The 15,481-nt window shown below is 35.9% G+C and overlaps 1 protein-coding gene across 2 annotated transcripts in view; it reads right to left on the bottom strand.

The window, feature by feature from the left end:
- Positions 1–10,388, bottom strand: part of ambra1b (autophagy/beclin-1 regulator 1b) — a 45,208-nt gene extending 34,820 nt beyond the window's left edge. For both annotated transcript variants that reach the window (XM_041795400.1, XM_041795401.1), the window contains exon 1: positions 10,092–10,388. The gene's annotated coding sequence lies outside the window, so the exon portion shown is untranslated. The remainder of the gene's footprint in view (positions 1–10,091) is intronic.
- Positions 10,389–15,481: the final 5,093 nt, after the last annotated feature.

The raw sequence follows: 15,481 nt of genomic DNA, 5'->3' as shown, positions 1-15,481 counted from the left end.
AGTTCAAGTAACAACACACAGATCAGCAGCATGCTTTAAGATAGGAGAGGTTACCCACTAACACCCCAGAGATTAGATCTGTTCATTTTTACATGTGACAGTCAGTTACAGCAGCACAAACATGAGCTTAAACACACTGTATGTAAACTCTACCACTAGGGGGCTCTCCATCAAAACAACAACAAGAGATGATGAGGAGAGATGCTGCTTAGCTCCGCCCACCTCCACTGTCCACGTCTCATTTTGAATCAACAACTTGATTCAATAAAAATCTCTCCATGAGGCGTATCTACTTACTGAACCATAAACCACCGTTTTGGTTTCATGGATGAATTTAACATCATTAGGGAGAAAAGCTGCTAAAAGTGGCCTTCCTGGTTCATGCTGGGAGCTACTCTGGGATCACTTACAGCGTGAAGTAAGCCACAAATCTGGGTGGTCACCACAGATAAACAACACACCTCAAGAATGAAATATAATAACGGGGCAGCAGCTTCCTGTAGCAGTCACTGATAGAACATTAAGCAGCTCCACGGTGAGAATAAATACATCATGCACCATCATTAGGGACGTGCAGATGCATCGTCTGCCAACCAATGAAAGCATGAAAGCTGTCAGCTGCAGATGTTTGTGTGTTATTTTTAAATGAATATACAGCTGACATGTAGCTCGCCTAACTGCTGATTTAGAGAAGAGATTTATGGCTGGGTAGAAGATGACCTGTTGGACAAACTCTGATCTGTTTTCATGGTCAAACCTCAGAGAAAGGTTGGCATTGTGGGAGTGTAACACCAAAAGAAGTGATGAAATAAACATGGGGATTGGTATCAGCCATCAGCTAAACTGTTATTTCAAACTTTGGTATCAGATCAGGACTGATTTAGATAATCAGTGCATCCCTTAATCATCCTTAATGCAGGGGTGTCAAAACTAGGGATGCACGATAGTTATCAGTACTGATAAATTATTGGCCGATATGGCATACATATTTTACATATTTTTATTATCCCAACAATAAAATATTAACTGATAAAATCCACCGAGAATAAAGGCGTTTGTTTTCTTTCTCGCGAGACTACACATTCCGAAACAGCAGGTGGCACTGCAGTACACGACCCGCTGTTAAGCACCAGAGAAGAAGAGGAAGCAGACCCTGTGCTAAAATGCTAACAACACGGTGGCGTTGTTCAGTGTTTACAGGGAGGATAACACGACCATGTGTGTAGAATCTGCAAAGCTCCCAAAGAGTAGAAAGAAGTCCTCGACGGATCTTCTAAGTCACTGATAGTCATCATCCTAACGACGTTAAAACGAAGCGGCAGCAGCCACTAGCCTCAGCGGGCATTAGCAGGCGTTGAAAACTGCAGAAAGCTTGCCAGAGCCAAAAGGCCCAACGCTATAATAACAAAATCAGTCTGACAGTCTCCTGATCCATCACTGCTTTCATAGACGTAGACCTGCCTGCTCTGGTTGACGTGGTTTCATTCAGTCTGATCCACGTTAGGAACAGAAGTTAGCCACAGACCACGGAGGACTTCACATCCTTAACCTATCTCTGATATGACTGATGGCAGTGCATATTTTTAATCTGTATGTCAAACATCAGCTCACTTTAATTCTGGCTTAAGCAAAAACAAAACAAAAACAAAAAAACCCAGACCCCCAAATATCTCCATCTGTTAATCATAACAGCCTGTTATCATCTGGTTTTATGAGGGTAAACTGTCTGTCAGCTGTTTGTGTCTGCTGTACTTGTTACACAAATATTTAACTAAAAACAGTGAACTATAATAACAGTTATAAAGTCAGAATAGTTCTCTGTTTTTTGAAAAGCATGAGTGATATTAGTTAAAACTAGTTATAAATATCTTTGCTCACTACATATTAACCCCTTCTTACCCCCAGATGTGCATAAACACATCAAATAAACTTCTTTTGTTAAATCAACAATTGAAAAAAATATATGGGTTATTATCGGTTATTGGTATCCTGCATCACTAGATAAAAATGAAATTGGGTCTAACCTGAGGGCCCACCAGGGTCAATATTTAACCACTGAGTGTCAACCCTAAATGATTTTGAGATTAAAAGGTCAACATGATTGGTTAAAAACTCAAAATCTGAGATAAAAAGTAAAACTTTTAAGTTTTAAAGGTAAAAACATGACATTTAAAGTCAACATAATGTTTTAAAAGGAAAAACAGATGAAAGTCAAAATATGAAATAAAATTCAAAATCATGATTTATAAAGGTAAACAAATGAGATAAAAGTCATAGGAATTGAAATGGTCAGCAAAACTGAGAAAAACAACAATCAAAATATGAGATAAACATTGAAATAGTGAGTCTAAATCTCAAATTATGAGATCAAATTTCAAATTAATGAGTTTTAAAAGTCAAAATATGAAATTTAAATTAAAAGACATGAGATTTAAAGGTAAAAAACTAGATAAAAGTCAAAGTTAGGAGTTGGAAAGGGTCAAAAACATGAAATGAAAGTCAAATAATTATTTTAAAAGGTCAAAATAGGATTTAAAATGTAAAATTATGAATCTAAAAGGTAAAAATATGACATAAAAGTAAAAGTTAATAAATGTAATAGATGTAAAGGTTAAAATAGTAAATTAACAGTCAAAACCATAACGTGTAGTCATAGCTCTGATGCAACATTAAAAATACAGAGAAGACATAAATTTCTTCTACGTTCCTGATTTTTTATCAAATTATTTTCAGTTTACTTTTTCTAATTTTTATGACTCAGCAAGGATATTATGAATCATCAAGGTTAAGTTTACATTTTTATACTGGAGTATATCTGCAGACCTCATACTGTTGGACCAGTTATAATAAAAATATCACCTGATCTGGTGGGCCGGGTATAACTGCACCACGGGCCGGATTTGGCCCCCGGGCCTTGAGTTTGACACCCCTGCCTTAATGGCTCTGTTATAACAGCCCCCATGGAAGTACAGACTGTGAAGATGAAAGATGTCTTAATGAAGCATTAATGTAAGTACCTGACTGAAAACAAACTATAACAAAGGTGCAGTCATGTTTTAAACCAGCGGAGAACTTCCACAGTTAAAAATTGACGTTCTGCAGCTTTAAAGCAGCCGTGTGGATCTGTGGAGTCGGAGCTCCTCCATCTCTCAGCAGCTCCGTCCTTGATCCCAGCTGCTCCTGTGGCCGGCAGCAGAGCTCACGCCGCTCCGGTCCCACTGTGCATGTTTGGAATATTTTGGAACCGTTTGAATGTGGAGGACAGCGAGGCTGAGGGGAGAGCCCGGTTCAATCAACTTTCACCAGGAAAAATAAAGAGGAAGGAAGAAGAAAAAAAAACGCCTTCACAGGAATGTGAACTCAACGAGAGTTTACTTAAGGCTGCGAGCAGCGAGGACAAACTAGCCTCAGTAGATCTGTGTGGATGATGGGTCTCAGAATACAGCAGGAGTCACACACCACGCTTTTAAAGTCACATTCTGTCTGATTAATACCAGTTTAAAGGATGCAGAATAAAAACAGCAGATAGGAGCATTCCTGCTGACAATACATAGAACCAACATATCAAATATATATCAGTCACATCAAATATATCAGTCATACCAAATATATCAGTCATATCAAATATATCAGTCATATCAAATATATATCAGTCACATCAAATATATCAGTCATACCAAATATATCAGTCATACCAAATATATCAGTCATATCAAATATATCAGTCATATTTCATATATCAGTCATATCAAATATATATCAGTCATATCAAATATATCAGTCATATCAAATATATATCAGTCATATCAAATATATATCAGTCATATCAAATATATCAGTCATATTAAATATATCAGTCATATCAAATATATCAGTCATATCAAATATATATCAGTCATATCAAATATATATCAGTCACATCAAATATATCAGTCATACCAAATATATCAGTCATACCAAATATATCAGTCATATTAAATATATCAGTCATATCAAATATATATCAGTCATATCAAATATATCAGTCATATCAAATATATATCAGTCATATCAAATATATATCAGTCATAACAAATATATCAGTCATACCAAATATATCAGTCATATCAAATATATCAGTCATATTTCATATATCAGTCATATCAAATATATATCAGTCATATCAAATATATCAGTCATATCAAATATATATCAGTCATATCAAATATATATCAGTCATATCAAATATATATCAGTCATATCAAATATATCAGTCATATTAAATATATCAGTCATATCAAATATATCAGTCATATCAAATATATATCAGTCATATCAAATATATCAGTCATATCAAATATATATCAGTCATATCAAATATATATCAGTCATATCAAATATATCAGTCATATCAAATATATATCAGTCATATCAAATATATCAGTCATATCAAATATATATCAGTCATATCAAATATATCAGTCATATCAAATATATCAGTCATATCAAATATATATCAGTCATATCAAATATATATCAGTCATATCAAATATATCAGTCATATCAAATATATATCAGTCATATCAAATATATCAGTCATATTAAATATATCAGTCATATTAAATATATATCAGTCATATCAAATATATCAGTCATATCAAATATATATCAGTCATATCAAATATATATCAGTCATATCAAATATATATCAGTCATATCAAATATATCAGTAACATCAAATATATATCAGTCATATCAAATATATATCAGTCACATCAAATGTATCAGTCATATCAAATATATCAGTCATATCAAATATATATCAGTCATATCAAATATATCAGTCATATTAAATATATCAGTCATATTAAATATATCAGACATATTTCATATATCAGTCATATCAAATATATATCAGTCACATCAAATGTATCAGTCATATCAAATATATATCAGTCATATCAAATATATCAGTCATATCAAATATATATCAGTCATATCAAATATATATCAGTCATATCAAATATATCAGTCATATCAAATATATATCAGTCATATCAAATATATCAGTCATATCAAATATATATCAGTCATATCAAATATATATCAGTCACATCAAATGTATCAGTCATATCAAATATATCAGTCATATCAAATATATATCAGTCATATCAAATATATCAGTCATATTAAATATATCAGTCATATTAAATATATCAGACATATTTCATATATCAGTCATATCAAATATATCAGTCATATTAAACATATCAGTCATATTAAACATATATCAGTCATATTAAATATATCAGTCACATTAAACATATCAGTCACATTAAACATTTCAGTCATATTAAATATATCAGTCATATCAAATATATCAGTCATATTAAATATATCAGTCATATCAAATATATATCAGTCATATTAAATATATCAGTCATATCAAATATATATCAGTCATATCAAATATATATCAGTCACATCAAATATATATCAGTTATATCAAATATATATCAGTCACATCAAATGTATCAGTCATATCAAATATATCAGTCATATCAAATATATATCAGTCATATCAAATATATCAGTCATATTAAATATATCAGTCATATCAAATATATTAGTCATATTTCATATATCAGTCATATCAAATATATATCAGTCATATCAAATATATCAGTCATATCAAATATATATCAGTCATATCAAATATATATCAGTCACATCAAATGTATCAGTCATATCAAATATATCAGTCATATCAAATATATATCAGTCATATCAAATATATCAGTCATATTAAATATATCAGTCATATCAAATATATCAGTCATATCAAATATATCAGTCATATTTCATATATCAGTCATATCAAATATATCAGTCATATTAAACATATCAGTCATATTAAACATATATCAGTCATATTAAACATATCAGTCACATTAAACATATCAGTCATATTAAATGTATCAGTCATATTAAATATATCAGACATATTTCATATATCAGTCATATCAAATACGACATGCCCAGAATATTTTGTCTGATTTTGATTTTCTTTTTATTCTCTAAAGCAGTGTCTTAACCTTGGGGTCGGGACCCCATTTGGGGGGTCACAAAACACGAAGAGGGGGTCTCCTAAAAAAACTGAATATTTTTTTTAATTCCACTGTTGCCACTTTACACTAATTTTGCCAAATTCTAACCCATTTTCACCTTTATTCTTACAAATTTTAACACACTTTTGCTATTTAACATTTATTGTTGCCATTTAAAGCTCCTTCCAACACTTTTTTCTGCCTGTTTTTGCCACATAAGCCTAATGCTGCCTCTGTTGACCCATAATTATCCCCATTTTACCAATTATTATGCCCAGTTTTTCCCATTTTAACCACATTTCATGATCTGATATGCCCATTTTGGCCAGTTTGACCAATTTCTGCCAATATCTGCCTATTTTTTCTTTCTCAGTTAGAACTATTTTGCCAGATTTCCACCCATTTTTTCCTATTTAAAGCCTTTTCAGCCTCTCTTTACTTCCCTTTTACCACTATTTATGCTCATTTTTGCCACTGTAACCCATTTTTGCCTTTTCTTCGGCTGTTTTTTTGCCACTCTCATATAATTTTTGCCACTTCCAACCCATTTCTGCTACTTTTAAGATCCAATTTCCCCATCTTTTCCACCATTTTTAACCTTTTTTTTTTTTTTTTTTTTTTTTTTTTTTTTCTCAAAATGGATTTACATTTTTAAGAAGGCTACATACTACACAAATGATCTAAAAAAAAAGACTTGCTTCATTGATAAGAGTGGTTATTTTTTCAGGTTAAATATGAAATAAGGATACTTTATAACAGACCATGATGAAAACATCCATATCTATCTCAGACAGAAAGGATTGGACGGTTGTATTTTCTTATTAACTGTGCGGACCGTGTGTGTGGGATTTTGCCTACCATCCTTTATGGATCCATATCTCTCTAAAACATTTGTTTAATGATGAAGATGTGGCCTTTTTTTAAGTATTTTTTATAGTACAGATCAGTAAAATATAGGGCTGGGCAATTAATCACAGATTAGATTAAATCACATTATGGCATGCTGCAATATTCAAATGGCAGACAGTGCAATATTTCTTTAACCTGAAAAGTGTCAAAATACCAGTTTGATACAATCTTTATACCAGTGTTACTCAACCCTGCTCAACCAAACACCCAAATGGTTGAAAAATACCTTTGAAGAGCCACAATCTAAGAGGTGAAAGTGGCAAAAACAGCTTGAAGTAGCAATAAAAATAAGTTAAAGGTGGCAAAAATGGTCAAAAAGCAACCAAAATGGGTAAAAAGCGGTGAAAATGGGGAGGAAAAGTGGAAAAGGGTCAGAAAGTAGCAAAAATGGGTGAGAAGTGACAAAAAATGAGTTACAGTTGGCATAAAATGGTCCAAAAGTGGCAAAACCATGGGGAAAAAAAATGAGTGAAAAGTGACTAAAATGGGCAAAAAGCAGTCAAGATTGGCTAAAATTGGCAAAAACTAGGAAAAAGTGGTATTTAATGACAGAAGGGAGCTTAAATGGGTGAAAATGCAGAGAAAAAAGGGTGAAAATGGGATAAAAGTGGCAAAAAATGGGTAGAAAGTTGCAAATACAGTGTCAAAATGGGCTAAAAAGTAGGGAAAAGTGGTATTAAATAGCAACAGACAAAAATGGGAAAAAAAGTGGTTTTCAAAGGCAAAATGTTGCTTAAATGGGTGAAAAGTGGGAAAAAATGGTGGAAAAGGGCAAAAAAGTTTCCCTTATTTAAGGTTTTCTTGGGGAATAATATTTAAAATGAAGACATAAAAGAGCCACGCGCTGAGTATCACTACTTTATACCTTATTCAAACCTTCAAGTATCTTAATTTTATTTATTTATTTATTTTTTTTTTACAAAAATCTTACTTTTCTTGCTCATGCATTTATTTTTCTTCATCAGAATGAGAACATGAGAAATGATCGTCCCCTTCAATAAAACAACTGATATCAACATTTCTCTATGAGCCAAAATGGCAGTAAGATATTTGACTCTAAATTCAGCCCTAGTTGAACTGATCTGATATTGTACTCATTAAAATAAAGAATGATTTCTTTCTCATGTTTGTTGAACAACAGAAAAATTGAGGAACCTAAATAATCACATTTTAAATCGGAATATTGCAGGAAAAACTGCAGTGAGCTTGTTTTAGCGCATGTTTCAGCCCTAACACTGGCACATTAACAGTCATTAATCATGTCATATATATATATATATATATGTATATATATATATGTCATCCTCTAACAGTCATTAATCATGTCATATATATATATATGTATATATGTATATATATATATATATATATACATATATATATATATGACATGATTAATGACTGTTAGAGGATGACATATACATATATATATATATATATATATATATATACATATATATACACACATATATATATATATATATACACATATATATATATATATGTATGTATATATATGTATATACATACATATATATATATATACATATATATATATATATATATATATATATATATATATGACATGATTAATGACTGTTAGAGGATTATATATATATACATATATATATATACATTAAATATATATATGTATATATATATGTATATATATATATATTCATCCTCTAACAGTCATTAATCATGTCATATATATATATATACATATATATATATATGTATATATATATATATGTCATCCTCTAACAGTCATTAATCATGTCATATATATATATATGACATGATTAATGACTGTGAGAGGATTATATATATATACATATATATATATATATATATATGTATATATATATATATGTCATCCTCTACCAGTCATTAATCATGTCATATATATATATATACATATATATATATATATATGTATATATATATATATGTCATCCTCTAACAGTCATTAATCATGTCATATATATATATATATACATATATATATATATATATGTATATATATATATATGTCATCCTCTAACAGTCATTAATCATGTCATATATATATATATGACATGATTAATGACTGTTAGAGGATTATATATATATATATACATATATATATATATATGTATATATATATATATATGTCATCCTCTAACAGTCATTAATCATGTCATATATATATACATATATATATATATATGTATATGTCATCCTCTAACAGTCATTAATCATGTCATATATATATATATATATATACATATATATATATATATATATATATGTATATATATATATATATGTCATCCTCTAACAGTCATTAATCATGTCATATATATATATATATATATATATATATATGTATATGTCATCCTCTAACAGTCATTAATCATGTCATATATATATACATATATATATATATATATGTATATGTCATCCTCTAACAGTCATTAATCATGTCATATATATATATATATATATACATATATATATACATATATATATATATATATATATATATATGTATATGTCATCCTCTAACAGTCCTTTTTACTGCACAGGTCAGTACAGTAACAGATCACAGAGCTGTGCTCAAACTCACTCCTGGTCTGTCTGCAGATTTTGGCCTTTAAATGTAATGAATAAAACCGTGCTGATGCCCGGGGCTTGTGTTTGTGTAGACCTGCTGTCAGACAGTTTCAAACGGTCTATTCTGATGTTAAAGGTGATTTTCTGCAGTTGTGTCAGAGCTTTTGAATAATCCACTAAACTAGAGCCCAGCAGCGTTAGCTCATGTTGTTAGCTCCATAAAAGATGGAATAATTATAGTCTTAATGCCAAACTCATCATTGTGTTCAAACATCTTTTAACGTCCCTTTTTAAAATGAGAACGGTTTGATGAGACTTAGCCTTTTAAACTAAAGCTAACCACAGAGCTACATTAGCATTCCGGATATAACTGACACTGAACCACCGACTTCTGTCTGCTTTTAATGAGACTGACGACAAATCTCCACCATAAACGTGTCATAAAGGTGTGATTTTACCCCAACAGATCTAAAGTAAACCGATAAAACCGAGCTGGCCTACCTTCTTTCATCGAATCTCTCTCCATCCAGCCGATGCTAACAGGCTAACTTCAGTTAACGGAGCTAAGCTAGCTGTTAGCTCGGTCGGCCAAAGACGGAAAATGTGTCCGCTGAAAATAACGTCCAGTCGACCGATATCACCGGTGTTTGGGGTTAATATCAAAGAAAAGGGCCCACTGAGGCTAGTGGATGACATTCACTTCATCAGAGAGAGGAGAATAAAGGATCTTTTCTAAGGCATTGGTCCAAATCTTCACTAGCTGCCCGACGCCTAAATGCTACTGCGTAACTAGCTAGCAGCTAGCCAGTCACACTCACAGGCTGGCCAACAGAGCGACGATTACAACTGGTCGAACACACCGAAACACATTCAGCTCATTCACCAAAACATGCCTCTTATCAGATTAATACCTTCTTAATGCGTCAACATGGTTATTTAAAATGAGACACCATCTGAATAAAAACCACCAGGCTCTGTGGAGAACAAACGGACGCACAATACGTCAACGATAACATCGACATATCTTACATCGACTGCAAACCCTGGAATAAATGGATTTTTATTGAAGGAGTAAGATGGATGATGAGAGGAGAGGACGGAGGAGGGCAGAGGAGGAGAGGATGAAGAGGAGGAGAGGATGAAGAGGAGGAGAGGATGAAGAGGAGGAGAGGATGAAGAGGAGGAGAGGATGAAGAGGAGGAGAGGATGAACAGGAGGAGAGGATGAAGAGGAGGAGAAGATGAAGAGGAGGAGAGGATGAACAGGAGGAGAGGATGAAGAGGAGGAGAGGATGAAGAGGAGGAGAGGATGAACAGGAGGAGAGGATGAAGAGGAGGAGAAGATGAAGAGGAGGAGAGGATGAAGAGGAGGAGAAGATGAAGAGGAGGAGAAGATGAAGAGGATGAAGAGGAGGAGAGGATGAAGAGGAGGAGAAGATGAAGAGGAGGAGAGGAGGAGAGGATGAAGAGGAGGAGAAGATGAAGAGGAGGAGAAGATGAAGAGGAGGAGAGGATGAACAGGAGGAGAGGATGAAGAGGAGGAGAGGATGAAGAGGAGGAGAGGATGAACAGGAGGAGAGGATGAAGAGGAGGAGAAGATGAAGAGGAGGAGAGGATGAAGAGGAGGAGAGGAGGAGAGGATGAAGAGGAGGAGAAGATGAAGAGGAGGAGAAGATGAAGAGGAGGAGAGGATGAAGAGGAGGAGAAGATGAACAGGAGGAGAGGATGAAGAGGAGGAGAGGATGAAGAGGAGGAGAGGATGAACAGGAGGAGAGGATGAAGAGGAGGAGAAGATGAAGAGGAGGAGAGGATGAAGAGGAGGAGAGGATGAAGAGGAGGAGAGGATGAACAGGAGGAGAGGATGAAGAGGAGGAGAAGATGAAGAGGAGGAGAAGATGAAGAGGATGAAGAGGAGGAGAGGATGAAGAGGAGGAGAAGATGAAGAGGAGGAGAGGATGAAGAGGAGGAGAAGATGAAGAGGAGGAGAAGATGAAGAGGAGGAGAAGATGAAGAGGAGGAGAGGATGAACAGGAGGAGAGGATGAAGAGGAGGAGAAGATGAAGAGGAGGAGAAGATGAAGAGGATGAAGAGGAGGAGAGGATGAAGAGGAGGAGAGGATGAAGAGGAGGAGAAGATGAAGAGGAGGAGAAGATGAAGAGGAGGAGAGGATGAAGAGGAGGAGAAGATGAAGAGGATGAAGAGGAGGAGAGGATGAAGAGGAGGAGAAGATGAAGAGGAGGAGAAGATGAAGAGGATGAAGAGGAGGAGAGGATGAAGAGGAGGAGAAGATGAAGAGGAGGAGAAGATGAAGAGGAGGAGAGGATGAAGAGGAGGAGAGGATGAAGAGGAGGAGAAGATGAAGAGGATGAAGAGGAGGAGAGGATGAAGAGGAGGAGAAGATGAAGAGGAGGAGAAGATGAAGAGGATGAAGAGGAGGAGAAGATGAAGAGGAGGAGAAGATGAAGAGGAGGAGAGGATGAAGAGGAGGAGAGGATGAAGAGGAGGAGAAGATGAAGAGGAGGAGAGGATGAAGAGGAGGAGAAGATGAAGAGGAGGAGAGGAGGAGAGGATGAAGAGGAGGAGAAGATGAAGAGGAGGAGAGGATGAAGAGGAGGAGAAGATGAAGAGGAGGAGAGGATGAAGAGGAGGAGAGGATGAAGAGGAGGAGAAGATGAAGAGGAGGAGAGGATGAAGAGGAGGAGAAGATGAAGAGGAGGAGAGGAGGAGAGGATGAAGAGGAGGAGAAGATGAAGAGGAGGAGAAGATGAAGAGGAGGAGAGGATGAACAGGAGGAGAGGATGAAGAGGAGGAGAGGATGAAGAGGAGGAGAGGATGAACAGGAGGAGAGGATGAAGAGGAGGAGAAGATGAAGAGGAGGAGAGGATGAAGAGGAGGAGAGGAGGAGAGGATGAAGAGGAGGAGAAGATGAAGAGGAGGAGAAGATGAAGAGGAGGAGAGGATGAAGAGGAGGAGAAGATGAACAGGAGGAGAGGATGAAGAGGAGGAGAGGATGAAGAGGAGGAGAGGATGAACAGGAGGAGAGGATGAAGAGGAGGAGAGGATGAAGAGGAGGAGAGGATGAAGAGGAGGAGAGGATGAACAGGAGGAGAGGATGAAGAGGAGGAGAAGATGAAGAGGAGGAGAAGATGAAGAGGATGAAGAGGAGGAGAGGATGAAGAGGAGGAGAAGATGAAGAGGAGGAGAGGATGAAGAGGAGGAGAAGATGAAGAGGAGGAGAAGATGAAGAGGAGGAGAGGATGAACAGGAGGAGAGGATGAAGAGGAGGAGAAGATGAAGAGGAGGAGAAGATGAAGAGGATGAAGAGGAGGAGAGGATGAAGAGGAGGAGAGGATGAAGAGGAGGAGAAGATGAAGAGGAGGAGAAGATGAAGAGGAGGAGAGGATGAAGAGGAGGAGAAGATGAAGAGGATGAAGAGGAGGAGAGGATGAAGAGGAGGAGAAGATGAAGAGGAGGAGAAGATGAAGAGGATGAAGAGGAGGAGAGGATGAAGAGGAGGAGAAGATGAAGAGGAGGAGAAGATGAAGAGGAGGAGAGGATGAAGAGGAGGAGACGATGAAGAGGAGGAGAAGATGAAGAGGATGAAGAGGAGGAGAGGATGAAGAGGAGGAGAAGATGAAGAGGAGGAGAAGATGAAGAGGATGAAGAGGAGGAGAAGATGAAGAGGAGGAGAAGATGAAGAGGAGGAGAGGATGAAGAGGAGGAGAGGATGAAGAGGAGGAGAAGATGAAGAGGAGGAGAAGATGAAGAGGATGAAGAGGAGGAGAGGATGAAGAGGAGGAGAAGATGAAGAGGAGGAGAAGATGAAGAGGAGGAGAGGATGAAGAGGAGGAGAAGATGAAGAGGAGGAGAAGATGAAGAGGATGAAGAGGAGGAGAGGATGAAGAGGAGGAGAAGATGAAGAGGAGGAGAAGATGAAGAGGATGAAGAGGAGGAGAGGATGAAGAGGAGGAGAAGATGAAGAGGAGGAGAGGATGAAGAGGAGGAGAGGATGAAGAGGAGGAGAAGATGAAGAGGATGAAGAGGAGGAGAGGATGAAGAGGAGGAGAAGATGAAGAGGAGGAGAAGATGAAGAGGATGAAGAGGAGGAGAGGATGAAGAGGAGGAGAAGATGAAGAGGAGGAGAAGATGAAGAGGATGAAGAGGAGGAGAGGATGAAGAGGAGGAGAAGATGAAGAGGAGGAGAAGATGAAGAGGAGGAGAGGATGAAGAGGAGGAGAGGAGGTATTGTAATAATTTTAACAGCCATATTTATGAAAAGATTTCATTTTCTTTTTTTTTAATAAAACAGCAGAAAACCTACATTTCCTCATATACCATCAGAGATGTGGGCCAAGGCCAGAATAGTTTGGGATTTTTTGTTAGTTTTTGTTTTCTGTGTTCAGATTAATATATATATACATATATATATATATATATATATATATGTATATATATATATGTATATAATTTTTTTACTGCTGGTTTGTTAGTTTGGTTTAGTTTTTATTGTCGTCTGTAGTTTCCTCTGACCACAGAACAGTTTTCCATGTTTCCTCTGACCACAGAACAGTTTTCCATGTTTCCTCTGACCACAGAACAGTTTTCCATGTTTCCTCTGACCACAGAACAGTTTTCCATGTTTCCTCTGACCACAGAACAGTTTTCCATGTTTCCTCTGACCACAGAACAGTTTTCCATGTTTCCTCAGTCCATGTTAAATGAGCTTTGGTCCAGAGAAGGCGGACCTCGGTGTTTCTGGATCCTGGTCACATATGGCTTCTTCTCTCCATGATCAGCTTTAACTGTCATTGGTGGATGGCACGGCCAACTGTGTTGACAGACGATGATTTCAGAAATGTTCCTGAGCCCATGCAGTGACTACAGAATCATGGCTGTTTTAATGCAGTGGCCCCTGAGGGCCCCTGAGGGCCCCTTCAGCCTTGTCCCTGCTCTCAGATTTCTCCAGATTCTCTGAATCTGCTGATGATATTCTGGACTGCAGATGGAGGGAGATTCAAAGTCTTCAGGAACATTTTTCTGAGATTGTTCCACAGTTTTTAGACTCGGTTTTTCTCAGATTGGTGAACCTCTGCCCATCTTTACTCCTGAGAGACTCTGCCTCTCTAAAATGCTCCTTTAATACCCAGTCATGTTTCTGACCTGTTGACAGTTAACCTAGTTAACTCCTCCTTTTACATTAGTACCTCTTACTTTTCCAGCCTCTTGTTGCCCTGTCCCTACTTTTTTGAGATGTGTTGCTGCCATCAAATTCAGAATGAGGTAATGTTTTTTCTGAAATGTTAAAATGTCTCAGTTTAACATCTGATCTTGTTGTTAATGTTCTGTTGTGAATAAACCTGGGTTTATGAGATTTGACAATCACTGACTTTGGTTTTTATTTACATTTTACACAGTGTCCCAACTTTTCTGAAATCAGGGTTTTATCTAATCCATGTTTAAGATAACATATTTCCTGACAGGTTCTCACAAGAATATAAAATGTTTGTGTCATAAAGATAACCTCAAAATCTGACAGACTTTTCTTCAGAGTTTCTAAATATTTTGAATAATTTTGGTCCTGAGGCTGACCCCTGTGGGCCACCGTAGGTACATGTATTCTCAGTAAACAGTTGGAAAATTAAATTAACACATTACTTTCCACCGATACTACAGTCAATCAGTCAAGTAAACAAAGAGATGAGAGTATAATTCAGTTTTATTGTGTTTGTTTACAGGACAGTGACTTTATTTACAACATTAGAAACAGGTGGAACAAAACAAGCAGGAATAAAACGGTTAACAAGCACAGAGACACCAATGTTTACAGGTTAGAGATGTAGAACAGAAGAGCTCTGATTATGGGGCTGAACAGCTACTGCAGGACGTCCCACA

Source organism: Cheilinus undulatus, linkage group 9 (assembly GCF_018320785.1).
Source record: "Cheilinus undulatus linkage group 9, ASM1832078v1, whole genome shotgun sequence".
Classification (NCBI taxonomy): domain Eukaryota; kingdom Metazoa; phylum Chordata; class Actinopteri; order Labriformes; family Labridae; genus Cheilinus; species Cheilinus undulatus.
This window is presented reverse-complemented; position numbering and strand designations above follow the sequence as displayed.